This window comes from Chlorocebus sabaeus, chromosome 1 (genome assembly GCF_047675955.1).
Source record: "Chlorocebus sabaeus isolate Y175 chromosome 1, mChlSab1.0.hap1, whole genome shotgun sequence".
NCBI classification, from domain to species: domain Eukaryota; kingdom Metazoa; phylum Chordata; class Mammalia; order Primates; family Cercopithecidae; genus Chlorocebus; species Chlorocebus sabaeus.
The window spans coordinates 87746235-87767664 of record NC_132904.1 but is presented as its reverse complement, the minus strand read 5'-3'; the positions used below and the strand labels follow the sequence as shown (position 1 = coordinate 87767664).

Here is a 21430-nt window from a genome sequence, read left to right as displayed (position 1 = left end):
TGTAGGCCACAGCATGATATAAGTGCATCTTTAGAGTGTCAAAAGAAATCCAAAGATCTGTCAACCTATAATTTTCTGTCCAGAATTATTATATTTCATAAACATGAGCAAGAAAAAGATAACTAACATAAACTAAGGGAATTAGTCACCAGCTAATCTGCACTGCAAAGAAAGCACTACAATATTCCTTAGAATGAAAAGATAGATCTACAGAAAGGAGTTAAATGGTAAGTCTGTGGATAAAGGAATATATTAAGTTTTAAAATAATTTTGATTTGTAGACATTTTTTACTATTTTCATAGTCTAAATAACCAAATAGTCATCATCATCCAATACCCAGAGAGCCTAACACCATGTGTCTCTTGAAATAAAACACAAAGAAGGAAATATCAATTTTGTCAAAAATTCATTGCCTAAATCTAAACATGAGAAAACATGAAGCAAACCAAAATTGAAGGACATTCTAAAAAATAACTGGTCTGTGCTTTTCAAAAATACCATTGGCAAAGGAAGAAATTCTGAGGAATTGTTCCAAATTAAAAGATAATATAAAGATATGGCTAGTAAGAACAATGTTCCTGGGTTAGATAATAATCAAAAATAAAATCTCTGAAAAAATATTACAACAACTTGAATAAAAACTGTTTATTAGTAATAATAATGCATGAATGCTTAATTTTCTCATTGTGATTTCTGAAAAGTACACCTGTGTTCAAGTCTCTTTCCTATTTGAAGTTCTATCAAGGCTTACTGTTGGTTTCAAAGAAATCCAACCTTAACATTAACAAGTTCTAAATGGCTCCAAGCATTCTGACTTTTGATTACCTAGCATCTTTCATCTCAGCACCTTGTATGCTAACTTTGTTCGAAGCACACAAACATACATTTTGTACACTCTATCTCTCTTCATTATCCTTTATGTCTCAGGATTTTGGTATCTCAACTGTTTTTTCTTATATAGGGTCTTTGCTCCTATCTGGTTGTATTAAAAAATGTTACTACCTAAGCCCGATTCACTCTTCAGAACTCACCTTAAAAATTTCTTCAATAGAAAAATATTTTTTCACACAGTAATCCTTCTTTTTTATACCAACCTAACATTATGTATATCTACTTTATAAAATGTAGGATAAATGTAAGCCAGTAGTCTACTATGTTATTAGTTATATATTTATCAGTTCTTCCAGCTAGAATGTAAGCTTAACGAGGATAAGGAACGAATCATTACTCTTTAGTACTATAGCTCCAGCAGTCAACTCAGTGCTTGGCGAATAGACACTACTCAATATATTTTGTTGAATGAATAAACAAGAAAGAGTGTGAGTATGGAGAGGAACAATTATAGGTAAGTGTTGTTTGTGTGGAGAAAAAGATTGAAGAGACTCTTAAGTGTCCGCTGCACTCCTAATTTCCCTTTGAAAAAGGTGGCTGCAGTTGTTGACACCTAAGAAAAGTTGTTCTCATTTTGCATCATATAACTATGCTTCACTGGCCACAGTTTATTGGCCTATGGATCACTCTAACCAAGGACATCCATCTGGAGGTTAGAAGAGAAATGAAAGTTTCTGATCTTTGAGATTACTCCAAATGTGAGTGCTGAACATTAGTTCTATCCTAGGTTTTGTATTGAATGGTGATTGATAGTGCTAATAAGTTTCTCACGTGGGTTAGGGGTTACGATTAAGAGATAAAGATATAAAGATTATTTTAAAAGACTGGTCAGCATTGTAATAGATACCAAACATGAAACGAAAATTAAAATAGATTGAATAGCAGAATCCTAAGAATGCCAATCCTGAGAATGAAAATCTCTAGAATAAAAGAAAGTAGATATATTTTATTAGGAGTAACAGAATAGCACTACCATGGGCTCCCTTTTTCTTTCTATTGTATATTAAAAGAAAAGTATCTGAAATAATTAAATATATGCCACCCCATCATATGCCACTCTGGCATATGGACTATTTTGAGTTAAAGGTGCTTGAAAACCAGCAGGTATAAGATCACTATGACCTTTGAGCTATTTCTTAAGAGCAGGAGATGTAATTCCCATGTGAAAATGTCTTCTTTCTACCAGAAGTAAAGTATCATTCTCATCTTCCAGGACATGAAGTTGGGGCTGAGGGAAATCTGTACAAACCTTATTAAACTAAGCCATATCTTTCTTGCCACTTCTACACTCAGTTAATTATCCTAGCCAAATCCCTTTTGCCTTGTCACATTTTCATAGTTTACTACTATTTCTCCAATTTAGCAGATACGTTTTCAACTCTAACTGCATCTTTGTTTCTTCATTTACTTGAGGAAGACCCCTATGTCACATAAAATTTACTTTAAATAAATTTGTATGCTTTTCTCCTGTTCTTCTTTCTCATGTCAATTTAATTATCACATCCAGCCAAAACACCATGAAGGGATAGGTAAAATGTTGTCTCTCCTATAGATTCATCCTGCTTTTCTATTTAAGACCTAGCTTTGCGTTTGCTGATATGGTTTCTTCTGTTTCGTTGCTGAACCCTAACTACCTCTGGTAACTTGAGGTAGTTACGTATGATACATCTTTCTGTCCTCCTAACAGATCTTTCAAGAAAGAAAAATTGTAAACCATATCTGAGTTATACTGTCAGTCAGGGAGCATAATAATCATAAGTTAGTGTATTTTTGAGATTTCTATTATACTGTTTTGTCATTTGAGTAATATTTCCTTTAGTGAAAATCAGTTTTGCTCATAAATAAGTACAAATATGTGCTACTTTCCATGAATACCTTCAGAATTTTATCAATTAGCGAGTTCATTACAGGTGTCCAGCTTAGAGCATTAATATAACTTAAAGACAATAATTAGTTTATACAAAATTACAAACAGAATGATATACATTTAACAGATTTTCAAGGGCATTAAATGACTTGTGTAACTAGTTGCTGTATAATCAAATCATGTTATAATTACATAGAATAATCATGAAAATTATCATAGGCATGCACACATGCAAGCATGCATCACAATTATACATGAAACTGGAAGTTAGACTAAGAGGCAATCACACTAAATTTATTCAGATGTTGTTATTCATCCTAAATCATTTGAAATCCAGAACAAAGCTTATCAAATCTGAGACCAGTAATATCTTCAAAGACTTTATATTATTTAATGGAGGACATTTTATAGGTCTTTTATTTTTCATAATCTATTTTTGGAAGTGCTGAATAGACAATGTAACTGCACTTTAATAGTTTCAATTAAATACATTTGTCAGAACAATGTCACTTGTTAATGTTTCTCTACAGATATTTTCATGGAGGAAACCATGTTAATGCTAAAGTCAGAGTCACTGTCCTTAAAAGTCCTTAAATGTTATTTGTGTAAAACGTGTGAGTGGGGACATACAACGCCAGTGAAATAGGAGGTTCTAGTATAGGAGATTATAACCCACCACAAATAACCTTGATAAAAGGCCAGTAACTTTTTAAAAATCTTATCCAGTCCGCAGAGCCCCAAAAATAAATTTTATAAGAAGTCCAGCAAAGAAGGTCCAATCTTTTACACTTACAAAATTTTATTAAAGTGGCCAGATCCTCCAAAGAATTGCTGATAGAAGGTATCTGAATCAAACAATAGCTTCTCTTATTTGCCCTATTGTGTTTTCTTATTCCCTTTGGGCAACATCTGTCTTCAAATGGCCAAGGCTCTTCAGAGTCTCACACTGATATTTGCCATCTGTGTGTGTGTATGCTGATCCAGCTGTCACTGCCCAGTTACCTGATATATAGACTGGGTTTTGATTCTATCTGTTTTCTTCTAGTGTTTGAGCCTTGTGTATATACAAGTTGATTCTTTTCTCTATATCTGATGCTGTTTGGATATTTGTCCCCGCCTAAATCTCATATTGAGATGTAATCACCAGTGTTGAAGGTGGGGCATGGTAGAAGGTGTTTGGATCATGGGGGTGGGTCCCTCAGAATGGCTTGGGTCATCTCCTTGGTGATAAGTGAGCTCTTGCTCAGAGTTAATAAGAGATCTGGTTGTTTAAAAGTGTGTAGCAGCTTTCCTCCCACTCTCTTGCTATTGCTTCTGTACTAGCCATGTGAGGTGCCGGTTCCCCTTTGCTTTCTGCCATGATCAGAAGTGTCTTGAGGCCTTCCCAGAAGCAGATAGAGCTATGCTTCCTGTACAGCCTTCAGAACAATGAACTAATTAAATCTCTTTTCTTATGAATTACTCAGTGTCAGGTATTTCTTTATAGCAATGCAAGAATGACTTAATACAATATCATTGCATAGTATTTCTCACTGTAGGGTCCGCAAGTGGTTTGATGAGTAATTTCAAAGGAAAACAATGAGGAAAACATTTTTAAGTATATTTCTAAATTTTGAGATGCTACGTTAATTATGATTTTAGTAGGCATCCCATAGTATTCTTAATGATTTTTACATTTCTAAGGGTTTTTTTTAAAGAAAGAAATTGATCATTTAATATTATTTGATATTAAATAGCTTATAATGTAATATTCCAATGTCTTTAGCATGTTGTGGTTTATATTTATCAAACATGAATGTTTTGATAGAAATGATTTTTATATTCCCAGAAAATAAAAATGAAAAGAATAGCTTATAAGTGGTTAATTAACATATCAATACACCGGGGCCTATCATGGGGAGGGGGGAGGGGGAGGGATCTCATTGGGAGTTACACCTGATGTAAATGACGAGTTGATGGGTGCTGATGAGTTGATGGGTGCAGCATACCAACATGGCACAAGTATACATATGTAACAAACCTGCACGTTATGCACATGTACCCTAGAACTTAAAGTATAATAATTAAAAAAAAAAAAAGAAAAGAAAAAATAATTAAAACATAAAAGAATACCAGATTTTATCGCAGGAAAAAAAAAAAAAAAGTATCCAAAAGGTAAAATTAATTGATGGGTGGATAGAGGAATGTATAGATATGTGATAAAACAAATATAGGAAAATGGTAATTGTAGGATCTAGGTGGTGGGTACAGAAAAATTCACTAAAATTCTGTCAATTTCTGAATGATTGAAAACTTCCATAATAAAATTAGAAAATATCAAAAAAAAAAAAAAATCATCACATCATCATTATCATCGTATTAGAAAATAAAGCCTAAATATTACATCTCAAAAAATGTAATAATAGTAAATAAGAGGACATTTGGATGAATTTCTGTTCCTGAGGATAATGAAATTTAAAAGTGTCACAATTTTAAATAATTAGAAAGGTATGTATAGGAAATATGAAGATAATCATTCAAAAAAATAGATTTTGGGGGAACGTCAATTCATTCTTCTCTAGTTCCCAGTGTGTTGTAAAATAGTGGCATGTAGCCATGAAGTGCTTTAATTTTTCCCCCAAAGCAAAGTGAATTCTTTTATAAAAACTATTGTTTTTCCCCCAAAGTACAAAATAAAGCTCTCCATTATGAAACAGATTATTCATGTGGTTAAGACCACAAAAACCTCATGCAAATTTTATAATCTCAAAGATTGAGAGCAGAATGAGTTTTTAGTTTTTGGTAAAATTTATCAAATAATACTTTTCAGTGTTCTAGAAGATCAAGTAAAACAGCATGGAAGAGTAAAACTACCAAATTTACATATTTACATTCTGGGTGATTTTTTTTTTTTCCGCAAAGGAGGTGGGAAATACATTACCAGACAGTTTTCTTTTCTTCTGAAAGTATCTTGTGAACATTATAGATTTTTAGATAATAGTTTAAATAACACAGAAGCAGTGTAAACTATAAGGCTGATAGAATAATTAAGAGAGGAGAAAAGATATATGATTTAGAAAAGCATTGAATAAGCTGAAATTTGCTTTAAAAAATTTAAAAGTAGCATGTCTACTATAATTTGGAAACTAGCTTAAGACCTCATTTGCCCTTTCACCTTGTGAGGACACAGCATTTATTCCCTCTGGAGGATGTAGCAATAAGGAGTCATCTTGGAAGCAGAGACGGGGCCCTCATCAGATACCAAACCTGCTAGCATCTTGATCTTGAATTTCACAGCATCTACAACTGTGAGAAATAAATTTGTATTTTTTTACAAATTCCCAAGAATGTGGTAATTTTTTGTTACAGCAACAAAAATAAACTAAGACAATAGACAGATAGATAGTTGTATATCTGTTTTATTGATTTTTTTCAGAAAACCAGCTCCCAGATTTGATTTTTAGAAGGGTTTTTCATGTCTCTATCTCCTTCAGTGCCACTCTGTGCTTGTTTATTTCTTGTCTTCTGCTAGCTGTGGGGTTTGTTTGTTCTTGCTCCTCTAGTATTTTTAGTTGTGATGTTAGGATGTTGATTTTAGATCTTTCTAGCTTTTTGAAGCTGGCATTTAGTGCTATAAATTTCCCTCTTAACACTGCTTTAGCTGGGTCCCAGAGATTGTGGTACATTGTCTGATTGTTCTCATTGGTTTCAAAGAATGTCTTGATTTCTGCCTCAATTTCGTTATTTACCCAGAAGTCATTCTTGAGCAGGTTGTTCAATTTCCATGTAGTTATGTGGTTTTGAGTGGATTTTTCATCTTGAGTTCTAATTTGATTGTGCTGTGGTCTGAGAAGACTGTTATGATTTCAGTTATTTTGCATTTGCTGAGGAGTGTTTTACTTCTACTTACGTGATCAATTTTGGAGTAAGTGCCATGTGGCACCAAGAAAAATGTATATTCTCTTGTTTTGGCGTGGAGAGTCCTGTAGATATCTATCAGGTCCACATGGTCCAGAGTTGAGTTCAAGTCCTGAATATCTTTGTTAAATTTCTGCCTTGATGATCTGTGTAATACTGACAGTGGGATATTAAAGTCTCCCACTATTATTGTATGGGAGTCTAAGTCTCTTTGTATATCTTTAAGAACTTGCTTTATGGATCTTGGTGTTCTTGTATTGGGTGAATATATATTTAGGATAGTGAGCTCTGCTTGTTGAATTGATCCCTTTACCATTATGTAATGCCTTCTTTGTCATCTTGATCTTTGTTGACTTAAAGTCTATTTTGTCAGAAAATAGGATTTCAACCCCTGCTTTTTTCTGCTTTCCATTTGCTTGGTAAAGTTTCCCCCATCCCTTTATTTTAAGCTTATGTGTGCCATTGCATATGAAATATGTCTCTTGAATACAGCACACTAATGGATCTTTTTCTTTCTTTTTTTTTTTTTTTTTTTTGGAAGAAGTCTCCCTCCCTCTGTTGCTCAGGCTGAAGTGCAGTGGTGCGATTTTTGCTCACTGCAACCTCTACTTCCTGGATTCAAGTGATTCTCCTAACTCAGCCTCCAGTGTAGCTCAGACTACAGGCATGTGCCATCATGCCTGGCTAATTTTTGTATTTTTAGTACAGATGGGATTTCATCGTATTGGTTAGGCTGGTCTCAAGCTCTTGACCTTGTGATCCACCTGCCTCAGCCTCCCAAAGTGCTGGGATTACAGGCATGAGCCACTGTACACAGCCAGTCTTGTCTTTATCCAGCTTGCCATTCTGTCTTTTAATTGGGACATTTAGCCTATTTATATTTAGTGTTAATATTGTTATGTATGAATTTGATTTTGTTGTCATGATGCTGGCTGGTGAATTTTTCAGACTTGTTAATGTAGTTGCTTCATAATCTCATTGGTCTGTGTACTTCAGTGTGTTTTTGTAGTGACTGGTAATGGTTTTTCCTTTCCATGTTTAATGCTTCCTTCAAGAGCACTTGCAAGGCAGGCCTAGTGGTGATGAAATCCCTCAGCATTTTCTTGCCTGAAAATGATTTTATTTCTTCTTTGTTTATGAAGTCTAGTTTGGACAGATAGGAAATTCTGGGTTAGAAATTCTTTTTTTTTTTCTGTCAAGAATGTTAAATATTGGCCCCCAATCTCTTCTGGCTTGTAGGATATCAGGGGAACCAGCCCCCAATATTTCAATGTAGGTCCTTTCTATTTTCCGTAAGTGTCGGCCAGTCTGAGAAATAAAGAGAAAGAGTACAAAGAGAGGAATTTTACAACTGGGCCTCTGGGAGTGACATCCATCACATACTGGTAGGTGCGTGATGTCCCCTGAGCCGCAAAACCAGCAAGTTTTTATTAGGGATTTTAAAAGGGGAGGGGGTGTACAAGCAGGCATTAGGCCACAAAGATCACATGCTTCAAAGGGCAATAAAGATCACAAGGCAAAGGCAAGACTAGAATGACTTATAAGGGTCTATGTCCCACTGTGCACATATTGTCTTGATAAACATCTTAACAGAAAACAGGGTTCAAGAGCAGAGAAGCAGTCTGACCAAAATTTACCAGGCTGGAATTTCCCAATCCTAGTAAGCCTGAGGGTAGTGCAGGAGACCTGGGCATATTTCAGCCCTTATCTCAACCGCATAAGACAGACACTCCCAGAATGGCCATTTATAGACCTCCCCCCAGGAATGCATTCCTTCCCCAGGGTATTCCTTGATGGGAAAAGAATTTAGCGATATCTCTCTCACTTGCACGTCCATTTATAGGCTCTCTGCAAGAAGAAAAATATGGCTCTATTCTGCGCAACCCCACAGCAGGCAGTCAGTCCTTATGGTTATGTTCCCTTTTTTTTTTTTTTTTTTTGAGATGGAGTCTCGCTCTGTCGCCCAAGCTGGAGTGCAGTGGCGCGATCCTGGCTAACTGCAAGCTCCGCCTCCTGGGTTCACGCCATTCTCCTGCCCCAGCCTCCTGAGTAGCTGGGACTACAGGAGCCCACCACTGCGCCCGGCCCATTTTTTTTGTGTATTTTTAGTAGAGACGGGGTTTCACTGTGGTCTCGATCTCCTGACCTTGTGATCCGCCCGCCTCGGCCTCCCAAAGTGCTGGGATTACAGGCCTGAGCCACTGCGCCCTGCCAGCTTTCGTATTTTTCAGACACACATCTTTTACAATCAATTTGTACAGTAGTGGTCCCGAGGTGACGTACATTCTCAGCTTATGAAGATAACGGGGTTAAGAGATTAAAGTAAAGACAGGCATAAGAAATTATAAAAGTATTATTAGGGAAGTGATAAATGTCCATGAAATCTTCACAATTTATGTTCTGCCACGGTTCCAGCTGGTCCCCCCATTCAGGGTCCCTGACTTCCCGCGACATCAGGGTCTCTGTTGAGAAGTCTGTTGTTAATCTGATGGGCTTTCCATTGTAGGTGACCTGGCATTTCTGTCTGACTTAACATTTTTTCCTTCATTTTGACCTTGGAGAATCTGATAATTATATGTCTTGGGGTAGATCTTCTCATAGAGTATCTAATAGGGTACTCTGGATTTCCTGAACTTGAATGTTGGCCTGTCTTGCTAGTTTGGAGAAGTTCTCCGGGATGATATCGTGAAGTGTGTTTTACAACTTGGTTCCATTCTCCCTACCTCTTTCAGGTACTCCAATCAGTCATATATCCAGTCTTTTTATATAGTCCCATAGTTCTTGGAGCTTTTCTTCATTCCTTTTAATTCTTTCTTCTCTAATCTTGTCTGCCTGCCTTATGTCAGCAAGATAGTCTTCAAGCTTTGATATTTTCTCTTTTGTTTGTTAGATACAGCTATTGATAGTTATGTTTGCATCATGAAGTTCTCCTGCTGTGTTTTTCAGCTCCATTGGGTCATTTAGGTTTCTCTCAAAACTGGTTATCCTAGTTAACATCTCCTGTAATCTTTTATCATGGTTCTTAGCTTTTTTGTATTGGGTTAGAACATAATCCTTTAGCTCAGAGAAGTTTGCTATTACCCACTTTCTGAAGCCTACTTCTGTCATTTCATCCATCTCAATTTCAGTCCCATTCTATGCCCTTGCCGGAGAAGTGTAGTGATCATTTAGAGGAGAAGAGACATCCTGGCTTTTGGAATTTTTAGTGTTTTTGTGATGGTTTTTCCTCATCTTTGTGGATTTATCTACCTTTGACCTTTGAGGCTGTTGACCTTTGGATGGGGTTTTTGTGGGTTCTCTATTGTTGGTGGTGGTGTTTTTGCTTTCTGTTTGTTTTTCTTCTAACAGTCAGGCCCCTCTTCTGCAGGTCTGCTGCAGTTTGCTGAGGGTCCACTCCAGACCCTGTCTGTGTGGGTATTACAAGTGGAGGCTGCAGAACAGCAAAGATTGCTGCCTGCTCTTTCCTCTAGAAACTTCATCCCAGAGGGGCACCTATCTGATGCCTGCCACAACTCTCCTGTATGAGGTTTCTGGAAACCCCTTTTGGGAAGTCTCACCCACTCAGGAGGCATGGGATCAGGGACCTGTTTAAGGAAGTTTCTTAGTAAAGCTGTTGCACTGTGCTATGGAATCCTCCTTGTCCAGATTGCCTAGGCTCTTTAGAGCCAGTAAACAGGAAAGATGAAGACCACTGAAACTGAATGGGTTTATGGAGTTTCTCATGCTGACATATTAGAATTCAAACTCCCCTAGTCTCTTTATACTGATTATCAGTTCAGAAAATCAAACTCTTTCATTCTCTGTTGTCTGATTTCCCACATATGCTCACAGCAAATATATTTTGCGATACACCTGCTATATTTTAATGCTTCTATAAAAATGTTATGTGTTATGATAAACTTTGATTTATTCTCCCCACTATATTTCCAATCATCTGTAAGAATTTCAAAGCACTGCTACATTGGTTATCCATGAATATACTCCATGAACCACTTTGTGTGATTCTGAAAACATAGGTTAAACATGGTTTCTAAGTAAATTGTTAAGTGGGTCATAGTTAATTGTAAACTTTCTTCCATCATGAACTTCAGATTCTAATAAACAATATAACATTAAAAAAAAATATGTTGTTACCAAAAAAGAAAAAAAAATCCTACAACTTTTCCTATTTGTCTACTTTCCTGTTAAGCTCTTAATTGGTGATGGAAGGCAGAGCAAACAAAAAGCCTTGAGAGACAACAGAGAAGTAACTGAAGGTGGTGTTTAGTGACAAGAAAAGGCTATTATATATACCAAATGGTGTTTACTGGAACACTTTCTGAAAAGTCTGTATCCCTTAGAAAAGATCCCTTAGAAAGATCTGCAACAATGTGGCTTAAAAGAGAGACCAAACCCTTAACCAAGAATGCCTGAAATCTTGACAGAATAAGTGAACCCTAAGCCTTCCAGCACTCTGATTATATGCTATATATTTCTGTTGACTTTGGAGTTACTTCCCTGAGCAAGTGGCCCCTTTTGGGGTATCATCACTGAAATAGCATCAGCTGTAACATGCCTGTTGTTTTTCTCATGATATGATGAGGTTACTGTAGAAGAAAAAGAGATGAGTAGAAAAGCCTTTTTATTCAATTTGCAATTATATAGATGCATATGCATGTAAATGTATAATAGTTTCCATAGATTAGCATAGATCATAATTATTGACCATAAAGTAAATTAGGTATAGTGCTTACTGTTACATTTTTAAAGATTCTAGCACTAATTATGCTCTGGTAATTTCACATTTCAAATGTTTCTGTCTTTTTTTTTTCTGAGTATTTTACCTCCTCCCTTCCTCTATATTCTCTGGCAGCAGCATCCTTCTCTCAACCTCTTCCAGTTTTACTATAATAATGTCTTATAAATACAGATGATCTGAAATAATACAAGGGTTAGCACAACATTTTACAACCAATTTGTGATATGGGCTGTTGTCACTGTTGTGAGAACATGGAAGAGATTATGAATTAGTCAACAAAAAGTACTAAACATAAATAAATGAGGCAGTATTTCCATTCATAAAAAGTACCTTGAGTCTGATAAAATAAGAATCTTTATTAAACCTTGTGTTTACTTGTGAGGAAATCACTATACCTGGTGGAGGTGACTCTGAGCCCTGGTGTCCAATTTGCTGAATTCAAATCCCGATGTTAATACTTCTGAACTGTTTGAATTAAGGAACTTATTCACATGTTTATATTTTGATTTTCTCAATGATTATATTTGGGTTAAAAATAGTATCTACTTTAAAATTATAAATGGATTAAATAAATTAATTCATATGAAAGTGCTGAGAATAATGCCTGGCACATGGTGAGTACTCAGTAAACATTAGCTTTAATATAGTCATTCAATATACTGAAGCTACTATTGCCATTATTTTACCATCTCTTTGCCATTTTTTAACTAAATTTATTCACTGAATGCTTCCCATTTTCTTCTGTTTGTTTTTTAGGTTCAAAGATTGTATGTAGATATATGTCTTGTATCTCAATATAGCAGAGAATGTAATTCCAGTCTTTCTATAAAATATGTTTCTATAGTTAAATACTCTCAGCTGGCTTTTTTATTGTACCAACTCCCTGTCACAGTGTAGACTTTCAAATTTTTTTATCTCATTAATGACTTCATGATATGATTAACCACTGAATTGCAATATCATTCTTCCCATTTTTTTAATCTAATACATTTGGCTTGATGTTTCCTAACTATGCTTATTATCCAACTAGTTTATAACTCTTTGAGAATAAGGACTCTGTTTTATGCTTCCCCCTATTATCTGAAAGATGTGTTGATTTAATGAAAATAGAGTACATAAGTAACAATATAGCTGAGTTCTATAAAACTCACCAGCGACCAATTCAGGGCTCATAACATAATGAGATTGGGGTTCCTTAATGAAGCCTCACTTAGATTGGTTTGGTTGCTTCTTCCTGTTTCCTAAGTCACATATAAAGACTTGCGATCCTCCAGTTTGACCTTGACATAAAATGCTATTCTTGGAGAGGACTTTACTAAATCTCTCTTGATGTAAGAGACACAGATTGTATTCCTATAACAGTGAAAGAGATATTTTTGTTTTAGATTTTGCTTTTGAGACATGGATGCATTAGCATTTTCTTCATTATTCAGTTTAGGTCCCAAGCTAATATAGCACAAAGAAATAACTCTTCATACTTACATATTAGAATAATTATGTAGTCTGAAAATAAATATGGACTTTCTGGCAGAAATGTAGTACAGAATAAACACAGACCAATGAGTCAATAAAGATATATTAAAATGATTAAGTATGATAGCTATACCATTACCTCCAGGATCTACGTTTGGATCGACTTCATTGATTTTACTTGCAATCCCATCCAAATTGCCTTTACTCTGTGTTCTTTCTTGCAATGGCTTGTTAATGTTTTGAGTTCCACTTTGCAGAGACTATATTTGTCTGAGTTGGAGACCTGTATATAGAAAAACATTTTACAAGTGAAAGTAAAGACTACCTTAGAATGTTATTTAGCTGGAACTTATCAGATTAATTACTCTTTTTGTAAAATAAGATTTTGTTTAATCCAAGGGAATTTTGGAGTTTATTTAAACTTTTGTGGGTATTATAAGGAGTAAAAAGGACTTAACATTTTTACTAATGAAAGATATCAATATCTTACTTTATGGGAACTTAATCACTTGGAATTCATTACAAGACAGGTAATACTACCTTATTCTGACAATACTCTCTTGTAGGAAATATTATATTACTTTAGAAGTATAGATCAAGGTCTCAAAGTAAATGCCTCGTTCACAATGATCAATCTAATAAGTAACACCATCTGTGTCTGAATTCAGATATTTTGACTTTTCAAAATTCATCATCCTGCTTTCATACTATATTCTCTGTACAATAAAATGTCACAATTATGTGTGCATGCTAATTTGTCTGGCCCTCAAAATATACAGAATCTAATCATAATGACTTAATATTATAATTGCATTTTACAAATCCCATACTATCTTTGATTAATACTAGTAAAGAATCCACAATATTTGATTCAATAAGATATTTTTTGAAAGAGGATACAGATGTGAAATCATTTGACATACATGTAATTTGCATATTCTGAATGACAGTTTTTACCCTGAAATCCTTAGTTACAGTTGAATTTTAAGTTGGACCATATGTCACCAAATGAATAATTTGCCTTGGAATTTGACTTGTAATAATGCCTAGAACTTCAACTTTGACCTTATTGTCATTAGATATTAATGCCCTAGACCAAAGAATAGCAAATTTTATGCTAGCTTTTATTGAGATTTTATTTACAAGGATATATACTCACTAAAATTCATTACATTCATAAGTGGAACTTTGTATCCTTAATGTTTTCACTCCTTAAATGAATTGCTTTAATATATGAAATTGAATTCATATTGAGAATATATTACATAGATTTTTCTGTTACTTTCTTCACACTTTTTCCTGTGTCTCCTACTTAGGTATTAAAGTAATTTGGAGTTTGAGTGTAAAAATCCATATTTTAAAAGGGCACCATCTAAAATATAAAACCAGTTATTGAAAGATACACCAGTCTTATATATGACATTTGAATTTATACACAGTAGACTTAACAAATCTGTATAAAAGCCTCTTCAAAAATAAAAGTGACCATGATCACTTTTATTTATTCCACCATGTTTTACACCATATGGTCTATGTTTATGAGCTAACACTGAATATTCCTTACATCTCCCTGTTCAGAATACAGTGCAGGAAAAGGTATCTGTGTGCAACACCGAGCAGTATCAAAAGGCAGTGGTAATGCTTAAAATGCACTATAAAGGTCACTACTTGAAAAGGGATAAATGTTGTATCCAAGGCATACTTTCTTTGTTATCTCCCAAAGCGCTCTCAAATGTGGTAACTCTGTAAGATTTATAGCATACGTAACAACATCGTTCATGGGGCAAAGTCCATTTTGCTAAAGCATTCAGCATTTCATGATTCTTTCTTGGAAATTTGACTTGCAACAAGAAGTCCATGGGTAATCTGAAGTAATCCACAGAGGCTGCAAAAATTTCACTGTGCATTCTATAAAATACACTTTATAGAAATAATTTCATTGAGAATACCTAATTAGGCATTACATATCGATGCTGTACATCAGAGATGGGAGTCATATCAACTGACCATTTCATTTATTGAGTTTGACAATCTAAATTCTCAACTAAAATGATAAATGACTTCCTTGTAGCCAAATGATACTTCACCTTGCAATTTTCCTTTTCCTTTTCAATGTTATTCTAGCATAAAGACAGAGACTATTGTTCATAAATATTGTAAATGTCTACCATTTGCTTTGTTCAACCTCAATGGTTATTTTTATGCAATTAGCATCTTGTATCTATTATTACTGGCAATTATATGATATTTAAAACATACAATTTAGGACAATACACACTAGAATGCCTTAGACTCTACCACCCTGTAATGTGTTTCTGAGAAGAAGCTACAGCCTTTGTCACTGTTTCTTTCAGCAAATATTTGCTGAAGTGCTTTTTTGTGCTGTGCACTTTGCTGGGTGCTTTAACTGATGACTCAGCTCTGCTTGTTTGATACAAGAAATGCATCTCCGTTCATCATTTTTGCTTCTCTGTCTGTTCATTGTCATTTAAAATCTAGTTTAAGAACTCCAGAGATGTGATTTGGAAGTTTCAGTGAAGATCCTTATAAACAAAGATCATGATTATTTGAAAAGAATGACTAGAACATGCTATTTTTCACGTGATATATTTTAATCTGCAAAGCACATCTGGACAGAACACTTCTGGCAAAAAATAATAAAATAGCAACATAGTAGATAAGGGAAAGTCTGATCTAAAAGAAAACCAGTCAAGGCTATATATATGGGCAAGCAGGCAAATAAAAGCAAGGGAAATCACTGTTTACAATGAGCAGGTGGTGGTAGAAGCTGAGCTATAAAAGAATGAAAAAGGAAGAAAATAAGAGTCATGCTCTGAAGGTCTTGAAGTCAATGCTACAGCTGGCCTGGTGACCCAAAACACAACAGTGCCCACCCCACAGGCACAACATATCTGGCTCAAGGCTGAAGTCACAAATACAGTACTGAGTAACCCTCTGTCTGGGAACTTTAAAGCCAAACAAGGTCATGGAAAAGTCAGACTGTTCTTTTTCTTGACAGCCAGTGCATAGAGCAGGGTACAAACTTAATTTGTGCACAGCTGTGGAATCCACTGAATGTTCCTGCACAGAACAATCTGCCTGTGATGGAGATGATCTGCTGGAAGCCCTACAAAGCAAGAATTACAGACATCAGGCAGGTTTGTTCATGAAAGCAAGGCTTACTACAATTATGTCCTAATAAGCAGTACAAAGTACATGTTGCTCTAATGGCGTGTGGGGGAGGTACCAAATTCATGCTGTTTCAACTATGTAATTGTCAAGTAAGACTGAGTCACTGCCAAAAAGCAATTCCACATTTGTGAGATTGGTGCACTGCCGTCCTATAAATCATTCAGCAAGACAGGTGCTTAGCCTTCAGTTGTCCTTTCTCTATCTGGGAAGTGTCTGGAATTTTGGAAGAATCAAATGGGAAACAGAAGAATGAATAATGAATGAGTTTTTTTGGATTTACAATTTTACTGTTAAAAGTTCTTCACTTCACAATAAGAACATAAATTATAATAGCAAATTTACATATAAATCATATTATGTGCTAGACGTGGTTTTAAAAACCTTACAAATAATAACTGCTTTAATTTTTGTAACAACCCTAGGAGGTCTATATCAATAAAGAAATTAGTAATCAGTGAATGTGGGATTTGAACCCTTGGAATTTGGCTACAAACTTTGTGGTCTTTAACACTATTCTGTACTAACACTCTAGGAATAGAGAAATAGAAATAGATGAGTGATAGTAGTATGGGAGAATTAGTTAGGACTCTTAATTGCAAGCAAGAGAAGGAAACTGGCTAAGAGAAACGGGTGGTTATGAGAGGGTGAACACAGAATCAACAGCGGGGAGGGGTGCAGGAGAACTTGGAAAGGACAAAAATTAGCAAGTGGGGAACATGATGATTGTTTCACAGCTGATGAACTTGGTCTGTCTGCAGCTACTATTGCTGCCTCTGAGATAATTAACCAACTTTAAACCCAGAATGTGAACCCCTACCTCAAGATATAAAATCCTAAAATTGTCAGAGTTTAGGCCATGTAGCTGCCCTCTGGTTAGAGGGCCTTAAAGATGATCTATATCCTTTTTTTTATTTCATTTGAGAAGTAGATTTTGGAATTATATTTCTCTGAAAATTAATAGGGCAGAACTTTCTGAAATAGAAAACAGAAAGTCATAACAAATCCACCCATACTGCTATCACTTGTCCTGCGCAATGGACAAGTAAACACACCTGCAGTTTCACTCTCTTTAAGAACTGTGCACAAAGATGGCTGGTGTATTGGAGCCACTTTGCATGGAGTAATTGTGGAAAAAGAATGAATTTTCAAGTCAAGCACACTCAATGGATGAGATATTTATCTATCCGAACTTGGTTTTCTCATTTATTGAACAGAGTTAGTAATTATTCCTATTGCATAGAGTTGCTGTGGGGATAAATTAAACAATGTGTGAAGCATCTATGTTAGTAGGCTCTCAGTAAATGTTACTCCCTTTCTTCCTAGATTCACTTACTGAGTCCTCATACACTAACAGAATTTAATAAAAATTGCTGCCTTTTATTGTATGTTCTTTATGCTCTCTGCACTTCTGCTAAGCTTTTCAAATACTGTTTCTTGCTTTAATCTTGCAAAAATCCTGTAAAAATTGGTTCTATCATCTTCATTTATGGATGAAAATGCCAAAGTTTAAAAAGGTTAGTTGATTTCTCCAGTGTCACACTGCTTGTAAGTAACAGTGCTGAAATGCAAACCTAAATCTTTCTCTACAATCTTTCTTCTTAACCTCCCACCACACCATCCTAGACTTTTTAAAAAAGTATAGTTTGTGATATTGTAGCACAAGGATATTTTTGCATTTATTTGCTGTGTCTCTCAAATACCTATATAACTTTTGTTATTTCACTTAAAATATTATTTACTTTTTACTATAATCAATGAAATTGAAAAACTAAGTAAATTTTAAAATCAAAATATATAAACATAAAACTCAATTTATAATACATATGTAAACAGGTTATGTTTTAAAATAGCAGACAAAATTAATATTTTTCAATAATACCATTAACACAAAAATGAAGAAAATTTAATCACAAGGTATTTAAATGAAATATTCCCATTAAGTTATTCTTAAAAAGGAATTGTTTTGAGATATGAAAATACTTTGAACATATTTCTTTAGCTGCTGATAGCTATTTCTGATTTTAAACCAATCTGTTAAATTTAACTATGAGCTAACTTCAAATATTTTCCTCTGACTCCATCTTAAAATAATGACCCATTCGTGTTGGAACTTGAGAATAAAAATAAAGTGAGACAGTGGGGTACAACAGGCCTTGCAGACATAGGGGAGTTTTCTCTCTTCCCTCTCAGTTTCAGGCTGACTTTATGGGAAGTGGCTACAGGATGGAAATATGGAAAGAAACTCCTGAATGCCCAAAGTGTTTGCTGAGAAATCACTAACTCTTGTGGTCTTGGTGGCAGGTGTGAGGGCAATGTTAAGTACAGAGAGATTATCAGGCATCTGTTGTGTCCTGTTTTGTTAGGTTAGTCACAAAGAGTAAAGAGGGTTGGGTCCAGCCCTATAAAAACTGGGTCCTCACTTGCACCCTTTAGGCTGTAATAGAGAGAGACAGATTTTGTCCTGAGGTCAGAGAATGTTTTCCATAATCTTAGGAGATGTGGTCATCTGATTCTTTTTTGTACTTCCAGGCAAAGGGCCTCTCTACATCTAAGAGCTAAACTCTTGACCAATTCCCATTGTCACAGCCCCCCATCCAGAGTTAATTGTATTTTAGGTGAGGAGGACAGAACAACAGAATCACTGTGATAGATGCCTGAGTCAGAATTGAGAGGCCCTATTCATATTCTTTCTGACCAACACCAGTAGGAGTCCTGGGTCAAAACTATATCTTCAGATGAAACACCCAGGACATGTCTGACCTCTTTGGAAGAATTTGACCTCCATTCCTAATTTATTACTGAAATGTTAGTATTTCTTCAATAAATAATAGGTATATTGTGAATTTTTTAATATGTACTTTATACAGTTATGCACCACATGAGGATGTTTCAGTCAAGACCATACAACAGCAGTCTCATAATATTTTAAGAGCTAAAAATTCCTGTCACCTAGTGACATCATAGCTGTTGTAGCATCATAGCACAACGCCTTAATCACATGCTTGCAGTGATGCTGGTATAAATAAACCAACTGTGCTGCCAGTTGTATGAAGTATGGCACATACAATTGTGTAGACTACATAATGCTTGATAATGATAATAAATGACTGTTACTGGTTTATATATTTACTATACTATGTTTGTATTGTTACATTAGAGTGTACTCCTTCTTAAAAAAAAAAAATAGTCAAGTGTAAAATAGACTTAGGAGGGTTCTTCAGGGGATATTCCAGGAGAAGACACTGTTATCATAGAAGATAACAATTCCATGTATGTTATTGCTCCTGAAGACCTTCCAGTGAGATAAGATGTGGAGGTGGAAGATAGCGATATTGATGACCCTGACCGGTTGTAGGCCTAGGCCAGTGTGTATGTGTCTTAGTTTTTAACAAAAAAGTTCAAGAAGTAAAAGATAAGATTAAAATATGAAAAGAAAAAAGCTTATATGTTAAGAATAAAAGAAAAATTTTTTTGGAGAGCTGTACATAAAAAGTTTTATAAAAGAGTGAAAAGAAACAAATTTAAAAGGTTATGAAGAAAAGGAGTTCATAAACCTTAGTTTATGAAGCTAAGGTTAACATCATTGAAGAAATAAAAATATTTAAAGTAAATTTAACGTAGGTTCAGTGTACAATGTTTCTAAATTCTACAATACTATAATGTCCTAGGGCTTTGCATTCATTCAATACTCACCGAGTGACTCATCCAGTGTCACTTCCAGTCCTGTAAGCTACATTCATGGTAATTGTCCTATACAAGTGCATCATTTTTCAAATTTTTTATATCATTTCTTAACCATACATTTCCTATGTTTAGATATGTTTAAATGCACAAGTCTTATCGTGTCCCAATTGCCTACAGTATTCAGTAGAATAATGTGCTGTACAGGTTTATAGGGTTTATAGCTTAGGAGTCAAATACTATATAGCGTATGTGTGTAGTAGGCTATACCATCTAGGTTTGTGTGAGCACACTCTGTGATGTTCACACAATGAAAAAATCACCTAAGAATGCATTTCTCAGAGTGTATCCCCACTGTAAGGGACACCTGACTGAATTAGAAACAATATTGCAATTATTAATTACTTTGATTTATGATACCTTCAATTCAACCTCCCCAAATGAATAAAGAATTAATAACAAACATACAGAACATACACAGTAGTGTTAGATGCATTTCCAAGTGAGTGCATAAATCTAAAATCTCTTCCTTAAATGTAGATTCTCTTTGGTTTTTCACTAAAGAACAAGGGTTCTTTGGTAACTTGAAATCTGGAATCAATTTAACAAAACAGCTTTCCTTTACCAGGTATGGTCATGGCTATTCTGGCCTTGTATTCTGAATCTTAACATTTTTTAAGAGAATATTAAGATTTCTATCTTATTTATGTTAGAATAGACTCAACATCTAGTCAGCTGAAGCAAAGGTTCAACTTGCATAAGTGATTGAAAGTGCTGATTTCAGCCTAAACCTTTAGAAAATAAATGCTGAGTTCCTACTTGCTTTATATGGTTGTTGCCTGTCACCCTGTAAGCCAAGTGCAACTGAGTTGAAGCTGACAATCACTCTAATAACTATTTTGATGTTGCCTTATTGTTAAACTGATAGTGATGGGCCAGGCAGAAGAGGACACATTCCATCTGCTACAGAGGAACCCTGCTGTGCAGCCCAAGCCCCTCATCACCTTTGCAGCTGCTTCTCTCATGGATTTGCCAATTTTATATAGGCCCCAAAAGATAAAGAGCAGAACATTCTATATCATTCCATACCTTTGTTATGGGAAGCAAGGATAGTAGGGCCACAGGAAGTCGAAAAAATAGATGCATTATTTTTCCAGAAAATATTTTGTCACAATAACTTTGTTAAGGCTTTATAATGACAAGCCAATTATTGGTTCAGAAATTGAGAGAATGGACATATTTTGATCATAAACAAAACTTCTTAAACAGTTTCTTGAACATTGAAAACTTCCCACAACTCCTGGTTAAAAGTTAGACATAAAAAAAATTTCCTTCTTTTTCTTTTAGAATCACATCTTCCGATGAAGCATTCTCATGTCTATTAATTTAAAAATTTAGAATTTAAGTTTAAAATTCCATGGAATATAGGCTAAATCAATGGATGATCATGAGGTCATTCCTTTTTACAGTAGGTAATTACACAGTCATTTGTAAAAACTTGAATTTATCAGCTTTTTAACTAAAGTATCAGCCTGAAGATTGGAATGCATGTGTTTTCACTCCTAATAGAGAAGCTTTGGCAATATTAACTTTTCAAGAAAGACCTACATTATCAGGATGGCTGATAACTGCCATTATATGAAAACGTTTTCAGTTATTTATTCAGATAGTTGTATTGGTGGTACTATAA

At 34.9% G+C, this 21430-nt stretch overlaps 1 long non-coding RNA gene across 1 annotated transcript in view; it reads right to left on the bottom strand.

Moving 5' to 3' along the window:
- LOC140712619 (uncharacterized) overlaps window positions 1-21123 on the bottom strand; it is a 79198-nt gene extending 58075 nt beyond the window's left edge. The window contains exons 1-3 of the long non-coding RNA XR_012094376.1: window positions 20830-21123; window positions 13007-13150; window positions 12546-12747 (exon numbers count right to left, since the gene is read on the bottom strand). This is a non-coding gene — a long non-coding RNA (uncharacterized lncRNA). The remainder of the gene's footprint in view (window positions 1-12545; window positions 12748-13006; window positions 13151-20829) is intronic.
- Between the last annotated feature and the right edge of the window lie 307 nt (window positions 21124-21430).